Genomic DNA, 22,196 nt, shown 5'->3' on the forward strand with positions numbered 1-22,196 from the left:
TATATACACAAATGCTTTGGGGTAGGGAGGTGGGGTAGAGCAAAGGGGGCGAGTAGGGTGATGGGGATGTGAGGGGGAGTTGAGGAAAAGGGGGGCTTAGTCTGGGAAGGCCTCCTGGAGCAGGTGAGCCTTCAGTAGGGCTTTGAAGACTGGAAGTGTGATTGTTTGGTGGATTTGAGGAGGAAGGGCATACCAGGCCAGAGGTAGGACGTGGGCCAGGGGTTGATGGTGGGGTGGCGGGATGGCTGGACTCCTTCCTTTCACAAGGCTGCAGGGGAAAGAAGATCTATCAAAATTAATCAACACTATCTCTTGAGCATTTACTGTGTGCAGAATCCTGTAATAAGCACTTGGAAGAGGACAGTATAATAGAGGTGATAGACACGATCCCTGACCCCACGGAGAAGATAAAAGCTGCTGACTAAAACAGCAACTTGAGCCCTCCCTGTCCATACACCTCTTTGCCTTTCTGCAACTAACTCATAATTGAGAAGTGAATGATCACTTGATCAATCAGTAGTTTTTATAGGCACTTACTAGGTACAGAGCACTGTACTAAGCACTTCGGAAAGTATAGTACAACAGAGTTGGTAGACACCATCCCTGCCTACAAGGAGCTTAAAATTTAAAGGGGGCAACAGTGAAATGCATTCTAGATAGGGAAAATGATAGACTATAAGGAGACACACATAAGTGCTGTGGGAACTGGGAGGAGTATCAAAGTTCTTGAACAATCAATGGTATTTATTGTGTACTGAGCACTGTACTAAGCACTTGGGAGAGTGTAATACCACAGAGTAGGTGGACACGTTCCCTGACCACAGCAAACTTACAGTCTAGAGGAAGAGACAGGCATTAATATAAACAGAGGAATCCTAGTGTGCCACACAAGTTTATGCTACTTCCACAATCAGTTAGAAAGACGTAAGTCTGGGAGGTGTCAGAGAGTAACTCCTCTTGAACATACACGCACGGATCCACTTGTGTTGGAACTCACCTCCTTTGCTTTTTCCATTTGAACTTTTCCTAGATGCCTGCTAATTTTGGGTGTGGGTGAGATCAATAAATTGGATTCTAAGTCTTTTTTCTTTAAGTTTCATATTAAATTGGCACTATAAAGTGAATGGCTTCCAAAATTCATTTCTTTTCTATTAGAATTATTAAATTTAAGTGGCATTAAATCCTCCTTCCACTCTCCTCTTTACCAATTCTAACAGGTTTTCATTACGCCTTCCTTCTTTTTACAGAACGAGGATGCTTAGCTGTTGGTCAGTGCCCTGAAGCTTTTCCCCAACATAAAATTCATAAGCATTATGTAGGCCAAGATCATTTATATTGGAGAGTGAAGAAAGCCAAAAATGTTACAAGATTTTCTTTTCAGAACTGGTTATTACTCTCAAAAGGCTGTGCAGGTTGGCTTTAAAGTCACAGTACAAATAACTGTTCTTGGATAAAAGCACATGTAGACATTCCAAGGACAATGTTTCTCTGGTTTAGAAAGTAGGTTTTGTTGGTGATGGTTTGAAGTGACCAATCACATCCCAGGGAATAATTGCAAGGGGTAACATCTGTTCTCTGATTTCTGGTGTTATGATCATCATTATCAGTCAATCAATCAATCATATTCATTACTGGGTGCAGAACACTGTATTAAGCACTTGGGAGAGTACAATATAACAATGAAGCAGAGTTGGTAGACACATTCCCTGCCCAAAGTGAGCTTACAGTGTGGAGGGGGAGACAGACCTTAATACAAATAAATAAATTATGGATATATTCATAAGTACTGTGGGGCCGAGGGAGGAGTGAATAAAGGGAGCAAATCAGGGTGACGCAGAAAGGGGTGGGAAAAGAGGAAATGAGGGCTTAATCAGGGAAGATATCTCGGAGGAGATGTGCTTTCAATAAGACTTTGAAGGTGGGGGGAGTAATCGTCTGTTCGATATGAAGAGGGAGGGCATTCCAGGCCAGAGACAGGATGTGGGAGAGAGGTCAACAGCAAGATCGATGATATCAAGGTACAGTGACTAGGTTGCCTTAGAGGGGTGAAGTGTGCAGGCTGGGTTGTAGTAGGCGAGCAACTATAGGATCAGTGCCAATTTCATGGGGATGAGAGGGATCATTGCCCTCACTGGCACTGAGGGGGTGAAGTCGCCCCCTCACAGGCTTTTAATCAGGGTGCCCCAGCTGTAGCTAGTCAGTTCCACCCCTTTGTGCAGGAATGGGATTGGTGTTGTAACTGAGAAGTTGGCTGAACTCCTTGGTCCTTGCCAGCAGGTCACAGCCACAGTCTTTACTACTGCATTGGTGTTTTTCACCCTCACCAGGCTTCAGGGCCAAGCTCAAGGGGCTCTTGTCCCAGGCCTCAGGGACCTGTGAGGGTGAACCTTCCTGTTGCTTCCCCCAGTGAGATCCAGGCAGCCAGAGGGATGGGTGGGCACAAAATGGGGGCTGGAGCGCATTAACTTCTCTGGCACTGATGGAAAACCCACAGAGTGAAAATCTCCCTTTTGCTTCCTGGGTGACATGGCAGGAGTTTCAGGTACCAGGCTGCGTCGTGATGACTGCAGCCCCACAGGCTTTAAGCCAGTGCTTCTTTCCTGGAAGCTCAGGCAGACAGCCTAGACAGTCCAGAAGGGAAATGGCCTGGTGCCTTGCCCTATGGAGCTGCAGAGTCTGTAATCTGCAGGGTCTGAATGTGAAGCAGCCATGTGGCTCAAACAATCATATTTATTGAGCGCTTTCTCTGTGCAGAGCACTGTACTAAGCACTAGTGAGAGTACGATACCACAGACATGGTAAACACATTCCCTGCCCACAACAAGTTCACAGTTTAGAGAGGGAGACAGGCATTAAAATAAATAAATTACCAATATGTACATAAGTGCTGTGGCGCTGAGGGAGGGGTGAATAAAGGGAGAAAATCAGAGCAACGAAGAAGGGAGTGGGGAAAGAGGAAATGAGGGCTTAGTCAGGGAAGGCCTCTTGGAGGAGATGGGGGGAGAGTGATCATCTGTCGGGTAAGAAGACGGACAGACTTCCAGACCAGAGCCAGGATTGTACTTTCCAAGCACTTAGTAGAGTGTTCTGCACACAGTAAGTACTCAATAAATACAATTGAATTTGTATTGATGGAGGTTCAGTAAGTAGACTAACATTAGAAGAACAAAGTGTTGGGCCTGGGTTGTAGTAGGAGAGCAGCAGTTAGGTAGGAGGGTACAAGTTGATTGAGTGCTTTAAAGCTGATGGTACACACATCAATTTATCACCATGCTCAGAAGGACTTCAAGATTCAGTCAACTGGGGACCCCCCAAAAAATAAATAACCCTGGACCTGTTGTGGGGCTTATGTGTCTTAATCCGGTCCAGCCATTGCCAGTCAGTCAATCGATCGATGGCATTTATTGAGTGCTTACTGTGGGCAGAGAACTATACTGAGTGCTTGGGAGGATACGATACAAAATACATGGGTAATGAGGCATTTAAAACCATTACAATCACAATGAAGTAAGTTGAAGTGCCTGGCACATTATCAGCACTTAACAAATGCCATAATAATTATTATTATTACACTAATATGAGTTGAAATGGTATGGCTGGCTCTTTGTCAATGAACTGCATGAAGTATTAGAAGTCAAAAGATTTCATTTTGTAGTCAAAATAACCAAAGATTTTGTTTTGTTTGACTTTTCCACATGAAAAGGTGACTGAACCCTCCTTTAAAAAAGAGCTTTCATCTATCTTATATTTTAACTGAGTTTGAAATAATGTGTAGCCTTTGGGACCTAATGGTAAATGGAATACAATTGTAATAAGTCAAATTTGTTTTTTAGTTCACGCTTTGTGTTGATAGATAGATGAATGAATTAATGTGTATTTGTACAAGCCTTTAAAGTGATGATGAGAGATATGTCAGACAAGTAGCCCAGAAAGTGATTAACATAAACATTTTGGTCTCAACATGATTATTATGCTATTTGTTAAGCACTTACTATGTGACAAACACTGTTCTAAGTGCTGGGATAGATATAGGTTTATCAGGTTGGACACATTCCCTGTCCCACTTAGGGCTCACAGTCTAAGTACCCCCAGCCCTGAATCCCAACCTCCACTTTATAGTGTAAACAATTATTCACTATTGTTTCCCGTAGATTTAATCATCAGCAGCATTAAATCAATATTGCCTTAATAAACTCACTAAACCAATGGCATTTACCTTTGTTTCTGTTCACTAAGGTTATCTAATAATAATAATTGTGGTATTTATTAAGCACTTACCATGTGCCAGGCACTATAGTAAGCGCTGGGGTGGATGCAAGCAAATCGAGTTGAATGCTGTCCCTGTTCCATATGGGGCTCACAGTCTCAATCCCCATTTTATAGACTAGGGAACTGAGGCAGAGAGAAGTGGAGTGACTTGCCGAAGGTCACACAGCAGAGACGTGGCAGAGCCAAGATTAGAACCCATGATCTACTGAGTTCCAGCTCCGGGCTCTATCCACTACTCCAGGCTGCTACGCCAGAAATGGGTGGAGCAGTTACTCCCTGGGGATTCTTCCCTGCATCACCCAAGGGGCTTTAATGGAGGGCCTGCTAAGGGCTCCATTTGAGGCCAGTTGGTAGGACAGAGCCTCTTGGTACTATCCTTTACTTGCACCACAGCCCCCATCATCCACAGCTGTCAGCTCACAGTTGTCACCAACCCCTTTCCCCATCCTCCCACCATCCTACACTGCCTAACATGTACTGCTTTCCAAGGCCCTGAGTTACTCGATGAATGTACTGATTGATGGCGGCCATGGAGAAACAGGAGCTAAATCCCCCTCTACCTGCCCCAATATCTATTCTCCTCCTCTCCTTCCTTTCCTCCCTTTCATTCCTTCCTTCCCTTTCCTATTCTTCCCCCTTCTCTTTCCATTTGCTCTTGCTCTCTCTCTCTTCCTCCCTCTCTCTCCTCTCCCCCCTACCCTTTTTTGCCCCACCCATAATCTCGAGAAACCAAATGTACACTGGAAAAATACCCTGAGAACTGAAGGAAGTGCTCCTAAACGTTTCATCATTAAGAAAGCCAACACTGGATCAGGCAGTTGGTTGCAAACCGTTCCTTTTTTTTCCTATTTTATCCTCAAATTTTCACATTGCTTACTTTCTTCTGATGAGAGATTTAATTATTGGTATTTATGTTCACTACAGGGTGTGCTCACCACGGGACTGATGAAAGGTAACTAGAATTACAACTGAGTGGGGCTGTAGCAAGCAAGGGTGATGATGAAAGTAAGCAGTGAATGATCCCTGGCTGGTGAAAACTAAACATATTGGGTTTGAAGTTCCTGTAATTACAAGAACAGAAAACGACAATGAAACTTCGCTATTACTGTGCCAGCAGAGGACATGTTTTATGCTAATACCCTTAGCTAGTTCGTGGAAGACACTCCCACCGGCAGAAAAGCCTCAGAAAACACAGAACTACATTTTATGAGTTTTTGATCCTTCATGTTTAATTTACTCTGCCCTTCAAACCTCCAAGGCAGAGAAACAATTGATTTGGAAGTTCAAGGTAAGAGACTTGACTGTAGTTCATATCTCTACACGGCAAACTCTTGGAGGGCACGATTCCTACTAAATCTGTTATATTGTTCTCACCCAAGTGCTTAATATAGTGCTCTGTACACAGTAAGTGCTCAATAGATACAACTGACTGATTGAAATTGATTTTTTTTTCCTTGTATGTGTAATTCTAATAAGGAGAGATGTGCAAAGAAATTCAGAAAATCTTTTTCCTTGAACTCTGGTTTATATTTCAACTACCAAACCAGGATTCATGCTAGGTTTACCCTAGATTATGCATGGAGTCTCCCAACCAGAACAATTCGGGACTTTAATTTTTGAGACTTCAGGACAGAGAACTTGTCCCCAGCCCCACAATAAGTAGGTCCATATCCTTAAAGTCTGCTATTTCATAATTTATTTTAAGATCTGTCTCCCTATGTTAGCTTTAAGCTCCTCATGGGCAAGGATCAGGCCTACCAAGTCCACTGAATCAAAGTCTCCCAAGCACTTAGTAGAGTGCTTCAAAAAGCAGCATGAACTAGTAAATAGAGCAAGGTCTTGGGAGTTCGAAGGACCTGGGTTCTAATCCCATCTCTGCCACTTGTCTGCTATGTGACCTGGGGCAAGTCACTTCACTTTTCTATGCCTCAGTTACCTCATTTGTAAAATGGGTATTGGGACTGTGAGCAACCTGATTTCCTTGTATTCATCCCAGCATTTAGAACAGTGCTTAACAAATACCAGGTGTTGCCCCTGGAGTGCAAAGAGTGATGAGGGTTTTGGCATGCAAGGGCTATTTATGCCTGAAGTGACAGCAAAGTAATGCCATAGAGTCACAGCCCAGAAAGCAGAAAGTATCTGCTACCCATTATTTATTTTTCAGGGTTCCTGATGGACCTGTCTACATTCAGAATGCCTTTGGTGGTTGTTCAGTCAGAAACCTTCACCATCAATGGCATAGCCATAGCTACAGAATCAGGACTAATAATAATAATAACAATAATCATAATAATTCTGGTATTTGTTTAGTGATTTCTAAGTGCCAAGCACTATACTCAAGGGCTGGAGTAGATATAAGTTCATCAGGTCCCATATGGGACTCACAGTCAGAAGAACAGGTATCGAATCCCCATTTTACAGATAAGGGAACTGAGGCCCAGAGAAGTGAGTCAATTCATCAATCAATCAAGCAATCGTGTTTAATGAGCGTTTACTATTTGCAGAGCACTGTACTAAGCATTTGTTAGAGTACAGCTTGTAACCACCCCAAGGCTTAGTACAGTGCCTGGCACACAGTAAGCACTTAACAAATACCACAATTATTATTCATTCATTCATTCAATCGTATTTATTGAGCGCTTACTATGTGCAGAGCACTGTACTAAGCACTTGGAAGGTACAATTCGGCAACAGAGACAATCTCTGCCCAACAATGGCTTATTATTATTATTATTATTATTATTATTATTATTATCATTGGAATTAGTGACACATCCCCTGCCCAAGATGAGCTTACATTCTAGAGAGGGCAACAGATATTAATACAAATAAATAAGTAATTGATATTATAATTTAAATATGTGTGCATAAGCGCTGTGTGTGTATGGGGGAGGGGGCGGGGGACATGAATATCAAATGTCCAAAGATCACAGATCCAAGGGCATAGGTGAGGCAGAAGGGAGAGCAAGCTAGGGGAGAGAGCTGGTGGTGATCTGGCCTATATGGAGGGGTAGGGAGTTCCAGCCTAGAGGGAGGACATGGGAAAGGGGTCAGCAGCAACGTATTTGAGCTTGGGGCACAGTGAGTAAGCTGGTGCTAGAGGAGCAGAGTGTGCGGGCTGGGCCACAGTTGATCAGTGAGGTGAGGTAGGAGGGAGGGAGCTGACTGAATGTTTTAAAGCCAATGGTAAGGAGTTTCTGTTTGATGTGGGAAGCAGCGTGGCTCAGTGGAAAGAGCACGGGCTTTGGAGTCAGAGGTCATGAGTTCGAATCCCAGCTCTGCCACTTGTCAGCTGTGTGACTGTGGGCAAGTCACTTAACTTCTCTGTGCCTCAATTCCCTCATCTGTAAAATGGGGATTAAGACTGTGAGCCCCACGTGGGACAACCTGACTCCCCTGTGTCCACCCCAGTGCTTAGAACAGTGCTCTGCACATAGTAAGCGCTTAACAAACACCAACATTATTATTATTATTATTATGTGGAGGTGGATGGGCCACCACTGGAGGTTCTTGAGGAGTGGGGAGACGTGGACTGAACGTTTGTGTTGAAAAATGATCTGTGCAGCTGAGTGAAGTGATTTTCCCAAGATCACAGAGCAGATGAGTGATGGAACCAGGATTAGAACCCAGAAACTCTGACTCCCAGGGCCAGGCTCTTTCCACTAGGTCACGCTGCTTCTCAGGAAGACTCAACTGCTGCTCTCCCAACCCCAATGGTCCACCAGCTCTATCTGTCACTAGATGATGTGTGAGCAAATGACCACCATTTCTTTCCATTCTGAATACTTCAGGTCTTCACTCCCCTCCTCTCAGCCCCTGATGAGACTTACCCATAGCTTTGTAAGTAGTACCTTAGGAAACACAATAATGCAGCCTCTAGCCCTTGGCTCAGTCTGGTGCTAACATAGAGAGCTCATAAAGAAACTTCCTATTTACCCACAGCTCAATGTGAAATGATTAATCTAACCTATTTATTGCAGAATTCCTGAAAAGAGGCTATTTAGCTAATTACTTAATTAGCACTTCAATTCTCTACTTATAAATTTAATTGTAAATACAAACCTCAGTTAACTCCTTCTTAATGAATTGTGAAACTTACCTGCTTGAGGGTGAATGTTATCAGCTGGCATTTTCTTGTTTTTATATAAGGAGTTTGTTTTATTGCCGAGTGTTGAAGGCAGGTTTTCAGGTAGCTAGACAATCGGCAATTGAAGTTTTGACTGGTGAAGAGATTGAACTTGTCTTCTAAAGAATTTGAGTTTCTGTTTGATGCGGACGTGGATGAGCAATCACTGAGGTTCTTGAGGAGTGGGGAAACATGGACTGAATGTTTTTGTAGAAAAATTAGCCGGGCAGCAGAGTGAAGTGTGAACTGGAGTGGGGAGGGACAAGGCAAAGGGGCAAGGAGTTCAAAAAGGCTGATCCAGTAATCCAGGTGGAGTAAGATAAATGCTTGGATCAATGCGGTGGCAGTTTGGATAGAGGTCATAGGATGGATTTTAGCAATGCTATAAAGTTGAATGGTTAGGATTTGGTGATACTGATTATGTGGGTTGAATGAGAGAGATAAGTCGTGGATAATGCCAACATTACAGGCTTGTGAGAGAGGGAGGATTCTGCTGCTACTGACAGGATGGAAAGGCCAGGAGGAGGACTGTGTTTGGTTGGGAAGATAAAGAGTTCTATTTTTGTATGTGTTAAATTTGAGGTGTTGGCAAGACATCCAAGAAGAGATGTCCAGAAGGCAGGAGGAAATGTGAGGCTACAGAGAAGGAGAGCGATCAGGGCTGGAGATGTAGATTTGGGAAACATCTGCATACCACAACTAATCAATTAATTTAGTACAATAGTAACATTCCAAGGATTCCAGAATCACTGTAATTTACTCATCCTGGCTCAAGTGGAACAGAAATTGGTCTCAGGAGATATGATCTTCAAACACAAATGGGAATTCTCGTGTTTGTGTGCACACCAGTTTATTAAACCTCACACCCAAAAAAAAGCATTTCTGACAGAGTCATACCTAACTTTGACTGAAATTAGAGTTCTCTTTCTTTGGATCCAGAAGCTTCTTCCAGTCTCTCAAAAGCTTAAGTGTTCATTCCAAACCCAGTCCTCATTTGCCAGATCTAAGATGCCCCTTTGTTGAATAAAGAGAATGAGGGATTTAAATACCTTCTTAATAAATCAATTGTATTTATAGAGGTCTAACCGTGTACAGAGCACTCTACCAACCACTTCGAGGAGTAGAATATGACAGAATTGTTACATATAACAGTCTTAACTAAGGCCAGGTCTGCATGGCACAAGTGAAACCAAAGATTGGCAATCAATTATCCAATGAATCCGATGGGTAGGAGCAGTTTGGATAATTCAAATTAACAACCTCTGTGCCACACACACACACATACACACACATACTGGACCAAAAGCGCAAAAGAATTGTTATTTTTTTTAAATGATCTCTTCCAGATTGGCAGCTATACAATCTGCATTATTTATTGACTGAATCATTGTTAAACCTCTACTTTTCCTGATTTTCTTAATTGCTAAACATTTGGAATATAGGGAAATAAATGACGGCCCTGTTTTCCTTCCTTGTGAAGAGTGTGGCAGCTTCTCTGAGTCATGACATACACCCACAAAGGCTAATCAACAGGTGAGTACAGAAAATATTTATCACTCATTACAATTAGCTGGAAAAGTGGGACTTTTCCATCTGGGAACAAAGCATCTTCGTTTTCACTTTGCACTTACTGAATCCCTCCACGTCCACATTTTTTTATAAAATGTAATAACTGCCCTGTTTTATGGAGAACTTAGCAGCTATAATGTAAAAAAAAGAGTCGGTCCTCCTTTTTTATTGAAGAGCGAAAATATATAATAAATTGTTTGATTTGCATGAAATCTTGCAGAGCCTGGGATCATGGCTTGAACAAGGAAATGGATTTTGTTTGAACTTTGTAGCTCTTAAATTAGATGTTTTCTCATCTTTTTTGCTGGTCTACTTCTGCTCCTAACTTAACACCTGTAAATTTCTATGGAATAGTGCATAAAAATGTGTACTGGACTTCAAACCGCAAAGGTGGGAAGTTCATATCATGAGAAGGTGCTAAGCTTTATTAGAAATTCTCCAGGCTTGCATTTCTCCATGTTAAAAATGTGGTGGCTTCACTCAGCATCATTTAGAATCGTTCCGGATTGGCGTGCCTTCGACGAAGCCATAGAGGCAATTAACGGTTGGGAAAGGAGGCCTTCATTTAAGTGTGCTATCGCATGTTTGATTTGACATGTTTTGGCCATGGATGTAGACTCCGGTATAGACTGGGGAACACATTTTCAAAATAATTTAATAGTCCTTTTTAATTTAAATTTTCATTTATTTCTTTCCCTATAACTCTCCATCTGTTTCTATTAAATTGATGGAAACATCGGGTAGCCCTCTGGTGGCTACGGTTACAGTATAGCTGAAGGAATTAGATTTGAACACTCAGCGGAATGGGTGTGTCTGTTTCACATTTCTAAAGAAATGAGGTTGCTCCTGTTTGATGTGTGTTTTCAATATATACCCCATTCACACACCGTTTTTAATTCCCTCTAGTCAAATGACAGCCTTGATTCCTAGGCCCTTTTGAAAGTTATGGTGAAAATCATGGAAATGATGTGACATTCATTCATTCAGTCATATTTATTGAGAGCTTACTGTGAGCAGATCACTGTAGTAAGCACTTGAGAGAGTCCGATATCACAACAAACAGATGCGTTACCTGCCCACAAAGAGCTTACAGTCTAGAGGGGGAGACAGACAACAGTACAAAGAAATTACAGATATTGTATATAAGTACTGTGGGGCTGGGAAGGGGGATGGATAAAGGGAACAACTCAGGGTGATGCAGAAATAAGTGGGAGAAGAGGAAAGGGGGGCTTAGGCAGGGAAGGCCTCTTGGAGGAGATGCGCCTTCAACAAGGCTTTATTCGAGGGGAGAGTAATTGTCTGTCGGATTTGACGAGGAAGGGTGTTCCAGGCCAGAGGCATGTCAGGGGAGAGGAGTTGGAGGTAAAATAGACAAGCTCGAGGTACAGTGAGAAGATTAGCATTAGAGGAGTGAAGTGTGAAGGCTGGGTTGTAGTAGGAAAGTAACAGGGTGAGGTCAGAAGGGCAAAGTGATTGGATTCTTTAAAGCAAATGGTGAGGATTTTTGTTTGATGTGGAGGTGGATGGACAACCACTGGAGTTTCTTGAGAAGTGGGGAAACACGTCCTGTATGTTTTTGTAGAAAACTAATAGGGTAGCAGATAACCAGATAGCCCTCCCTTTGTTAGACCTATGATCTCAGGGAGAGAAGGGAGCCAAGCGTGTTCATATAATCCTGTAAATCATTATATCGAATAACTAAAAATAAAATGATTTTCAGGAAAATCTTTACATCTCAGATTGTACTGAAAACATAGCACTCTATTTTACGTCTTTCCAGTGCTCGTAAACTTAGCCCATGTTCAATACCGCAGGATAATAAGAAAATCGGTTGTAAAAGAAGGGACTTCTTTTACAAAATGTGCACTGCACTACTTTTATAATTGTACTGTTTCCATTTTAGTGGTAATATCCCTTTCTTTGAAAAGATGGAGTTGCTATAGAGGGAAGATATAAACCATACCCTGGACCAAGCAGTGCACAAGGGGAAACTTTTATTTCATTTTTTTATAAAAATGCAATTGGAATCTTTCAACGATGCATGTTGATTATTCCATCTGGAGTATGATTTCTGGCCTTAATCAAGAGTTCCTGCCTTAATTTAAGCAAAGGAATCAATTCACTGTTGAAGGATATTATCCATCTAACACTGTTCACCTTCTCGCAACCCAAGAAGGCATGACAGAATATTTGTATCAGCGTATCCTGGGTTACAACCTGGGGTTAGATCTTCCACTATTCGCTGACTTGTGTCAATACGCATAGGTCCATCCCTGATATAATGTCCAATTACTGGATATAAGTCAATTCCCTTTCTACCCCTCCTCTCCTCAATCCTTCCCCTTCTCTGGCCTCTGGACTGTAAGCTCCTTATGGGATCAGAACGTGTCTGCTAACTCTGTTATATTGTACTCTCCCAAGCCCTTACTTAGTACAGTTCTCTGGGCATAGTAGGCATTCAATACATACCATTGATTGCCCTCTCCTGTCCTCAATAGCTTTCCTCTCCCACGCTGCATCTCGAACTCAGTGCCTTTATTTGGAGCACAGCCGTTTGTCGGCACAGCCCCCATGGTCCCTTAAGATTGCCAGAGTTTGGCAGGAACGGGCATAGAACCTTAACAAACTGATTGGCTCTAAATCTGATACGGTGTCAACTTTCACTACGGCTGGGAGACAAGGACCCAATCAGCTTCTGGAGCAGCTTCACCACTTTTGCCCACATTTGTCTTGTCTTATGCTGTCTAGTCGTCTCCGACCTTTAGCGACGCCATGGACGCATCTCTCCCAGAATGCCCCACCTCCTTCTGCAATCATTCCGGTGGTGTATCCATAGAATTTCCTTGGTAAAAGTATGGAAGTGGTTTACCACTGTCTCCTTCCGCGGTGTAAACTTGAGTCTCCACCCTCGACTCTCTCCCACGACGCTGCTGCCCAACACAGGTGAATTTTGACTTAAAGCAGATTGCATTCCACTCGCTAGCCACTGCCCAAGCTAGAATGCCTCTGCGTGACTACCCCTCCCGTAATCGAGACTGGTAGAGTACTGAAACTCTCCAGGTGCGACCCTGAGAGGGGCCACAAACCATGCAAGACCTCAAATATCAGGATAAGATTAGGACCAACAGGTCCTGGAGGCCAGTTAGCTCACCAACAGGGAGGCAGAGCTCACGGCCTCACGGTTTTGTTAGGTAGGGCAGCGTGGAATACTGGGTAAATCCCTAAGCAGCTCCTGGAAGGAGAACTGATTAGGAAACAAGCAAGTAGTGAAAACTAAAAAGGTGCAAGCAAACACAGATGTTTTAAAGACATCGTGAAGCACGGTGTCCTGGACTTGGAGCCCCTTATGAGTCAGGGATGGGTGTGACCTGATAATGAGAAACAGCAGGGTGTAGTGGATAGAGCGTGGGGTTCATTCATTTATTCATTCATTCATATTTATTGAGCACTTACCGTGTGCAGAGCATTATACTAAGCGCTTAGAAAGTACAATACAGCAATGAAGAGAGACAATCCCTGCCCACAGCGGGCTTATCAAGGACTCACCGCTTGTCTTCTGTGTGATCTTGGGCAAGTCACTTCAGTTCTCTGTGCCCCGGTTACCTCATCTGTACAGTGGAAATTAAGACTGTGATTCTCAAGTGGGATGGGGACTGCATCCAACCCAATTTGCTTGTATCCACGCCAGTGCTTACTGCAGTGCCTGGCACATAGTGAGTGCTTAACAGATACAACAATTATTATTATGATTATTAATTAAGAAAGGAAAAAAAATCACCATCACTAGGAATTGTCCCCCTGATCTTAAGGCCATACAAAATCCATTATACCAAGAAGGATAGGTCAACCTACAGCCATTATCAATTATCAGCAGCATTTTTTGAGTACCCATTGTGCACGGAGCAATATCCAAGGCCCTTGGGAATATATAATAATAATAATTTAATAATTAACAGTGTAATAATAATAAATTGTATTTATTAAGTGCTTACTATGTGTCAAGAACTGTATTACCTGCTGGGATAGATACAAGATAATCAGATCAGAAACAGTCCCTGTCCCACTAATATGGGAACTCAGTCTAAGGAGGAGGGAGAACAGATATTTCATCCCCATTTCTCAGATGAGGAAACTGAGCAACAGAGAAGATAAGTGACTTGCTTAAGGTCACACATCGGACAGGTGGAGAGTTAATTAGAATCCAGGTCTCTTGACTCCCAGTACTGTGCTCTTTCTACTAAGCCTAACTACTTCCTTGCAGCCTATTTCCTCTTATTCCTTATCTTTCTCCTTTTTGTTCTGCTCTGTCACTCCCTCATCCTGAGCTTCTTTGTCTCAGCTTTTGTTTCTCTTTTTTTCATCCTCCTTCTATGCTGTACATTTCCCTTTCCTAACCCCATTCCTCTCTTTCGCATTCTATTTCCTGGTCCTCCCCTTTCCTTTTTCCTCTCTCATCTTTTCCCACTTCTTGATAATACCTGAGCAGTGTGGAAAGAGCATGGGCCTGGAAGTCAGAAGGACCTGGGTTCTAATCCCAGCTCTGCCCCTTCTCTGTTGTGCGACCTTGGGCAAGTCATTTCACTTCTCTGTGCCTCAGTTATCTCATCTGTAAAATGTAGATTAAGAATGTGAGCCCCATGAGGGATCGGGACTATATTCAACCTGATTAGGTTGTATCTACTCCAGCACTTAGAAGAGTACCTGGCCCATAGTAAGCCCTTAACAAATACCATTTGAAAACAAAAAATGGGGAAGGCAGAAGATACGGACACACCTTTTGGGTAATGTCATTTCTGAAGAAGGATTTTCAATTTCCTTTTCCTGTATAGAAATAGGAAATGTCCTTTGCCTTCTGGGAAAATGTAGCCTATGAGGGAGGATTCCCTACTCTACATTCCTCTTCTTCTCCTTCCCATACCTCCACCTCCAAATAAAGTTTGAGTGTTTGGTTTGAAAAACAATACAGCCTAACTAGCTTTCTCCAGGATGCTGAAATTCTAAGTTCCCCAAGAGCTGAAGAGCACATGTGCATTACCAACACCCCAGTAGGCAAATGCCATCTGCTCACCAGAGTAGTGCATGGTACAGGATATGCTCAGCCAATGACGTGGTTCAGAAAAGCAAACATGCCCTGTGAAAACGGCACAGAAAAATGCAAGCCAAACAAAGGGAAACTTTCCAGTTGGATCTGAGCCATATTCAAAATGTCAAGTCACTAAGATCACTCATAAATTTTAGGCAAAAGAAAAGAATTGGTTTGGCACTGAATCAGAGGAAAGGATGCCAGTTGACCTCTCTTCAGAGTCAAGGCCACCATATAATTTACCTTCCAATTAGAACTCGAAGTTGAAGTTACTGAAGCTTCTCGGTGAGTAGAATGAACCGTTCCACCGGATTACGTCTACTGCCTCTACTGTCCTCTACTGCCTAGTATAAGGCTCTCCCCATAATAGACTGAAAGCTGTTTGAGGGCAGGAATCATGGCTTATAATTCCACTCCCCCAAGTGCTTAGTACAGTAGTATGCACACAGTAGTTACTCAATGAATACCATTAATTTATTTATTGATTTCCAGTGAATGAAACCTCAAAGGAGTCAACCTTAGAGAAAAACTCATTGTTTCTGAACCTAATTGTAAGACATCCATCTCTTACTAAAGCAATTTGATTAAAAAAGACCAACAAAATAATTTCCCTTTTGTAAAATTATGAGCAACTATAATAGATCCTTTGTACCTTTTAATATTTAAAATGTTTTCCTTTTAAAACCTAGCCTATGCATTTGTTCTGGGACAATTATTATCATTATTATTGTTGTTATTATTCTTATTTAAGCTTTTCCCATAAGATACTACTTTTGTTTGCACATGAATCTGCAACATCTGATAAAAGTCAAAGGACCTATATTATCATTTTATGAAAGAATCTAAATTTTGCTTCTTGAATGTCTGTTTTCACTACCTTAGTAATCCCATGATTAAATGGAAGTCATTAATATCTTTTCACTCAGGGTTGGGTGTATGCCTCAAATAGACATCTTCCCTGAGTTTTATAGATGTGCCTTCATCATTTATCCTGCTACTTATGAACTTTGCTTTTTGACCTCTGAGAACTTGATTCTTGGATCAGATGTGAAACTGGAGTACTGCATTGATGAGCAATCTCTGTTGCTATGATGGGATGCTGCCATACTTTGGAAGGGAACCGGGGCTATTCAAATCAGAATTGTCTCAGGAAGCTCTAGACTACTTCTCCAGTCCTAACCTCTCACCTAATCTACAATCCAACATTTCAGCTATCCTTCAGGGCATCACCATTTAGATATCCCACTCACTCTCTAACTCAACATGCCTAAAATGGAATGTCTCATCTTCCCTCCTTAATTTCCTATCTGGGATTCTAATCAGTCATCAATCAGTCAAATCAATCCATCAGTGATATTTATTTAACACTAACTGTGTGCAGAGTAACGTTCTAAGCATTCAAGAGAGTACAGTACAACAGAGTTGGTAAACACATTTCCTCCCCACTATGAGCTCACAGTCTAGAGAGAAACCTATAGTCTCTATACAGTCAATATAATTTATTTAGTACCTACTGTGTGCAGAGCACTGTAATAGCACTTGGGAGAGTACTGTAGAATTGGTGGACATGATCCCTGACCTCAAGGAGCTTACAATCTAGTGTCAAAGATAGGCGCTAAAATAAATTACAAAGAGGAGGAAGAAAGGAAAGAGCATGGCGTTTGTATGATGGAGTTCATAAAATATGTACCTAAGAGCTATGGGAGGTTGTGAGTATTTAAAAGTGCTTATGAGGCACAGCAATGCTGAGGTGGGAGTTAGATGGTACAAATACCTGTAGGATTAGAAATGAGTTGGGAATGCCCTTCTGGAGAAGATATGATTTCAGAAGAGTTTTTAAATCTGTGCCCTTTGGGCATTTGATATTCACCCAACCCTCAGTCCCACAGGTCTTATGTACATAGCCATAAATTATTCATTCATTCAATAGTATTTATTGAGCGCTTACTATGTGCAGAGCACTGTACTAAGCGCTTGGGATGAACAAGTCGGCAACAGATAGAGACAGTCCCTGCCGTTTGACGGGCTTACAGTCTAATCGATTTATATCACTGTCTGTCTCCCCTCCCCCACCACCCCAGACTATAAGCTCATTGTGGGCAGGGAACAAATGTGTCTTCCAATTTTGTGATACTGGACTCTCCTAAGCACTTAATACAGTGTTCTGCATACAGTAAATGTTCAATAAATATCATTGATTAATTGATTGATGAAGAGAACTCGGCTTGGTCATATTTGAAAGGGTAGGAAGTTTCAGTCTGCGGGGAGAACATGAGCTAGAGATTTGAAAATAAGGCTAGTGAATAGGTTAGCTTGAAAAGAAGAAAACAGACCGGTCGGTGTGTAGAAGAGAAGAGACTGGATAAAGTAATAACAATAAGAAGAATTGTGGTATTTGTTAAGCGCTTCCTATGTGCCAGGCACTGTACTAAGCGCTGGGGTGGATATCTGCAAATCGGTTGGGCACAGTCTCTGTTCCATGTGGGGCTCACAGTCTCAATCCCCATTTTACAGATGAGATAACTGAGGTATAGAGAAGTGAAGTGACTAACCCAAGGTCACATAGCAGATAAGTGGAAGAAGCAGGATTAGAACCTTCTAATTCACAGACCTGGGCTCTAACCACTATTCCATGCTGTTTCCAGCAGTAGGAAGGAGAGAGGGCTGATTGAGTGCCTAAAAGTCAATGGTCAGAAGTTCCTACTGCATCAGCCTCCTCCCTGACCTCCCTGGCCTCCAGTTTCTTCCCACTCCAGTTTATACTTCACTCCAATGCCCAGATCAATTTTCTAAAAATGTTCACCCATGTTTCCCCACTCTTCAAAAGCCTCATAGGGTGGTCCATGCATTTAAGATATTCAGTCAGCTCTCACCTTCCTACCTAACCTCTCTCCTCTCCCACTACAATTTAGGCTGCACACTTCACTGGTCTAATGTTAACCTACTCAGCGGTCCTCAAGCTCACCACCGATTTCTTGCCCATGTTGCCCCCTCCTGCCTGAAACATCCTTTGCATCAGACAAAAACAAAAGCAAATCTAAGCTACGTGAGAAATGTTCATAGCATCCTTTCTAGCATCCATTAGTAGGAAATGTAACCAGGATACGAGTAATCAATCAATCAGTGGAATTTAGTGAGTGCTTACTGTGGGCAGAGCACTCTATCTGGGAGTGTATAATGCAACCGAATTAGTAGACATGCTATCTGCCCTCAGGGAGCTTACCATCTAGTGGGGGAAAAATATCTACCCTCTGCTTTGTTGAGCTAAAGATGATTATTGTTCCTTCTTTTCCATTTTTGTCGCTTTCTAATTTACCCTCTTTTCTTAATCCTCACCCCTAAAAATTTTAGGGTACCAGGATCCCCCAGCCCTTGAGCGAGAATTTGTCCCCTTGCCTCTGGCCTACCCACCATTATTGGACATGATAATAATAATTATGGTATTTGTTAAGCACTTTCTATGTGCCCAGCACTGTTCTAAGCACTGGGATAGATACAAGGTAATCAGGTTGTCCCACATGGGGCTTACAGTTTAATCCCCATTTTAAAGATGAGGTAACTGAGTCAAAGATAAGTTAAGTGGCTTGCCCAAGGTCACACAACAGACAACATGCACTCAGCTGTTTCAACATAGCATGGCTTGAAGTACATTTCTAAGTTGTACCTCTGATGTCACACAAGAAAACAAGTTGAAAGCCTGGAAAAAGAATGCTGATTTCATAAAGCATGGCATGAGATTAGAGCATATTTGAATCAGATCAGCAGAAATTATAATAGTGATGGTTAATAATGGTTAATAATAATTATGGTTAAGCACTTACTATGTGCCAAGCACCAGACTAATATAAAATGGAGAAAGCTTTTGAAGACCTTAAAGCCAAATGTAAAGATATAAATCAGTCAGATTTGAGCCAGTCCCTGTCTCTTTTGGCGCTTAGAGTAGAAGAGGGAGGGAGAACAGGAATTTAATCCTCAATTTACAGATGAGGAAATTGAGTCACAGAATAGTTAAGTTACTTGCCCAAGGTCACACAGCAGACAAGTAGTCAAGGAAGAATTAGAACCCAGATATGATTAGCGAAGCAGCATGGCCTAGTGCAGCTGGGGTTCACAAGAACCTGGATTCTAATAATGGCTCCACCATTTGTCTGCTGTGTGATCTTGGGCAAGTCTCTTAACATCTCTGTGTCACTTACCTCATCTGTAAAATGGGGATTAAGACTGTGAACCCCAAGTAGGACATGGATCAGGTCCAATCTGATTACCTTGCATCTCCCCCATTGCTTAGAACAGTAACTAGCACATAGAAAGCGCTTAACAAATGCCTTAAAAAAGCCAACAAAAAACAGGTCTCCTGACTCTCAGCACTGTGCTCTTTCCACTAGGCCATGCTGCTTCTCCCCCTCAAAAAAACAAGAAGCAAATTATACAATATTATTACCACATTTTTAGATTTCGCATTGCCCTGCACTACAAAACTTGCCCATCCCGTCCAAAACCTTCTAGTAGTAATGAATTCTTTCAATAGCCCACCAAATGTCACTCAAAATATTTCTGCTGATACTTTTGTTGCTCTACAGTAAATGGAGGTTGCTAAGGTCAAAAGCTCTAGTGTTCCTCACTCATCCCATTCCTCTCCCAGCTGCCAATTATTTTCTTCTAGGTGACTGAACATTTTCCAAACCTGAAGACAAACTGGAAAAACAATGAATGAGATGACTGGATTGCTGAATTCAGGTAGTTGAGAAACTTTAGCCTTCTGCATCTACTAGGTACATTTTAGGCATCAAATGGTGTTAATTTAATGATCTGGATTTAAAACACTGAATCAGTTAGAGCTCTGAATATCCCTTGGGTTCCTGGCTTTGGGTTCCCTAATGCCAGGGGCAGGCTTTGTGGTTTATACTGACCTGTGGTTTCACCTGTGAAATGTCTAGAGCTATGGGAGGAAGCCACAAAGTTCTTGAAGTCGAGTGTAGAGGTAAACAGAATCATCCTATATTCAACAAATGATAATGGAAACCACAGAAAAGTATTGAGAGGAGGAAAAATGCATTCCTTGGCTGGAAAATTATTGAATGTTTAGAGTCAGGGAACAGACTGTTTAGAGGGGAAAATTTTTCTGGCTTTACTCCCAAAAATGAATTACAGTTACAGGACATACCAAGACTTCCCATTACATTTGGGTATATGGAAAGAGTGTAAAGGTGGTTTGTTTGTTTTTAATAATAGTCTAAAATTTGTTTTACATCATTTTGGCTTTGAATCACTTTATATTCTCCTAAAGTCTTGAGAATGGGTACAAGTGTGCAAAAAGCCTGCAAAGTAATTCAGTGAGTTTTTAACTCAAGATGGATAAATTCCAAGCTCTTTTCCATCATTTTCTGTTTGCTAATTATGTTTTGCTGTGATGATATTGGGGCAGAGAAGGTTTGGCAATTTTTAAATACGGGTTTTTTTTGTTTGTTTCTAATTTATAGTCTTCAGTTTCATTGGTGAATTTAATCCCAACTCTGTTGTATTTTCCCAAGTACTAAGTATTGAGGTAGATACAAGCTAATCAGGTTGGACACAGTTCACGTCCCTCTTGGAGCTCATGGTATTAATCCACAATTTAAGGTTGAGGTCACCAAAGTGCAGAGAAGTTAAGTGACTCGCCCAAGATCACATAGATAAGTGGTAGAGATGGGATTAGAACCCAAGTCCTCCGAACTCCCGGGTCCATGCTGTATTCACTAACCCATGCTGCTTCTCTAATGTTAAGAACCTCTTAACATTGATCAAGACCAGTTAAGTCTTGAGACTTTGAGGAATATAGATTTGTCCATTAACATCCTCTAAGAAATAGGTATTTCCTATAGTAGCAACAGATCTGATGGGGTCCATCTGCTGACCTCCAATTCGCTTTTTCCAGGATGCAAAATGCGACTAGTAATAAAAAAAACCATTCTTATTTAGCAAGGCCTCCTCCCTTTAGTCACCACACACCTGTCTCTCCCTTTCTAAACTATGAGCTCACTGCGGGCAGGGATTGTCTCTGTTGCTGAATTGTACTTTCCAAGCGCTTAGTTCAGTGCTCTGCATACAGAAAGTGCTCAATAAAGACGAATGAATGAATGAATGAATGAATGAATGAATGAATGAATGAATGAATGAAACAGAACACCCAGATATGTCACTCACTGTTAGCTCCTTGTGGTCAGGGAACATGTCTACCAACTCCACTACACTAAACTCCCCCTCATGCAGAGTGAAGAGTTTTGTACATAATAAGTGCTAATAGAGCCTCATGTGAGATGGGAACTGTGTCTAACAACCTAACAAACTTGTATTTCCACCAGTGCTTATAACAGTGCTTGGCATATAATACGTGCTTAACAAGTACCACAATTATTTTTATTAATCATTATTAGATACCACTGATCGACTGATTGAGCCTCATTCCTGACCGGCTCTGAACTTGGGAAAGCTTTAGCTCTAATGGACTGTGAGCTGCAAGGAGCCTGAAATTCTACTCCCTTCGTGGCATAGTGGGTAAAGCACAGACGTGGGAGTCAGAAATTCATAAATTCTAATCCCGACTCCGCCACTTCTCTGATGTGTGACCTTGGGTAAGTCACTTCATTTCTCTGTGCCTCAGTTACCTCATCTGCAAAATGGAGATCAAGACTGCCCACAGGGGAGGGGACTGTGTCCAACCTGATTGGCTCAAATCCACCCCAGTGCTCATACATACCTGGTGCATAGTAAGTGCTTAACAAATATCATACATATTATTATTAATAACTTATTTTTGATTAGAAAAAATAATAATGACGATATTTGTTTAGTTCTTACTATGTGCCGAACACTGTGTTGCTTCTTGTGGGCAGGAAGCACGTTTACTAATTCTACTAAATTCTCACAAGGTCTTTGTACAGTGCTCTGCATAGAGTAAACAAATACATCGATGACCTTTTTTCAAGAAAAACTATCCTTCATCCTTATCTTATATGTTGCTTTTGTGGTTTTACTGTTTCATCTTTCCTTATGAGTCTGTCCCCATTTTCCTCTCCCCACATTTTCCTTAGAGTGGGAGCTCCTTAGGGTCCAGGGACCATTGCACATAGCAAACGCTTCATAATCTGTAAATCAATAGCATTTATTGAG

The 22,196-nt window shown here is 41.9% G+C and overlaps 1 long non-coding RNA gene across 5 annotated transcripts in view; it reads left to right on the forward strand.

Annotated features, from left to right (window-relative positions):
* LOC103170545 overlaps positions 1-21,593 on the forward strand; it is a 227,485-nt gene extending 205,892 nt beyond the window's left edge. For 2 of the 5 annotated variants that reach the window (XR_005659620.1, XR_005659616.1), the window contains 5 exons: positions 5,194-5,221; positions 9,838-9,928; positions 15,203-15,332; positions 19,711-19,784; positions 21,461-21,593. This is a non-coding gene — a long non-coding RNA (uncharacterized LOC103170545). The remainder of the gene's footprint in view (positions 1-5,193; positions 5,222-9,837; positions 9,929-15,202; positions 15,333-19,710; positions 19,785-21,460) is intronic. The other 3 variants (XR_005659617.1, XR_005659618.1, XR_005659619.1) reach the window with 3 other exon arrangements.
* The last annotated feature ends 603 nt before the right edge of the window (positions 21,594-22,196 follow it).

Source organism: Ornithorhynchus anatinus, chromosome X3 (genome assembly GCF_004115215.2).
Source record: "Ornithorhynchus anatinus isolate Pmale09 chromosome X3, mOrnAna1.pri.v4, whole genome shotgun sequence".
NCBI lineage: Eukaryota > Metazoa > Chordata > Mammalia > Monotremata > Ornithorhynchidae > Ornithorhynchus > Ornithorhynchus anatinus.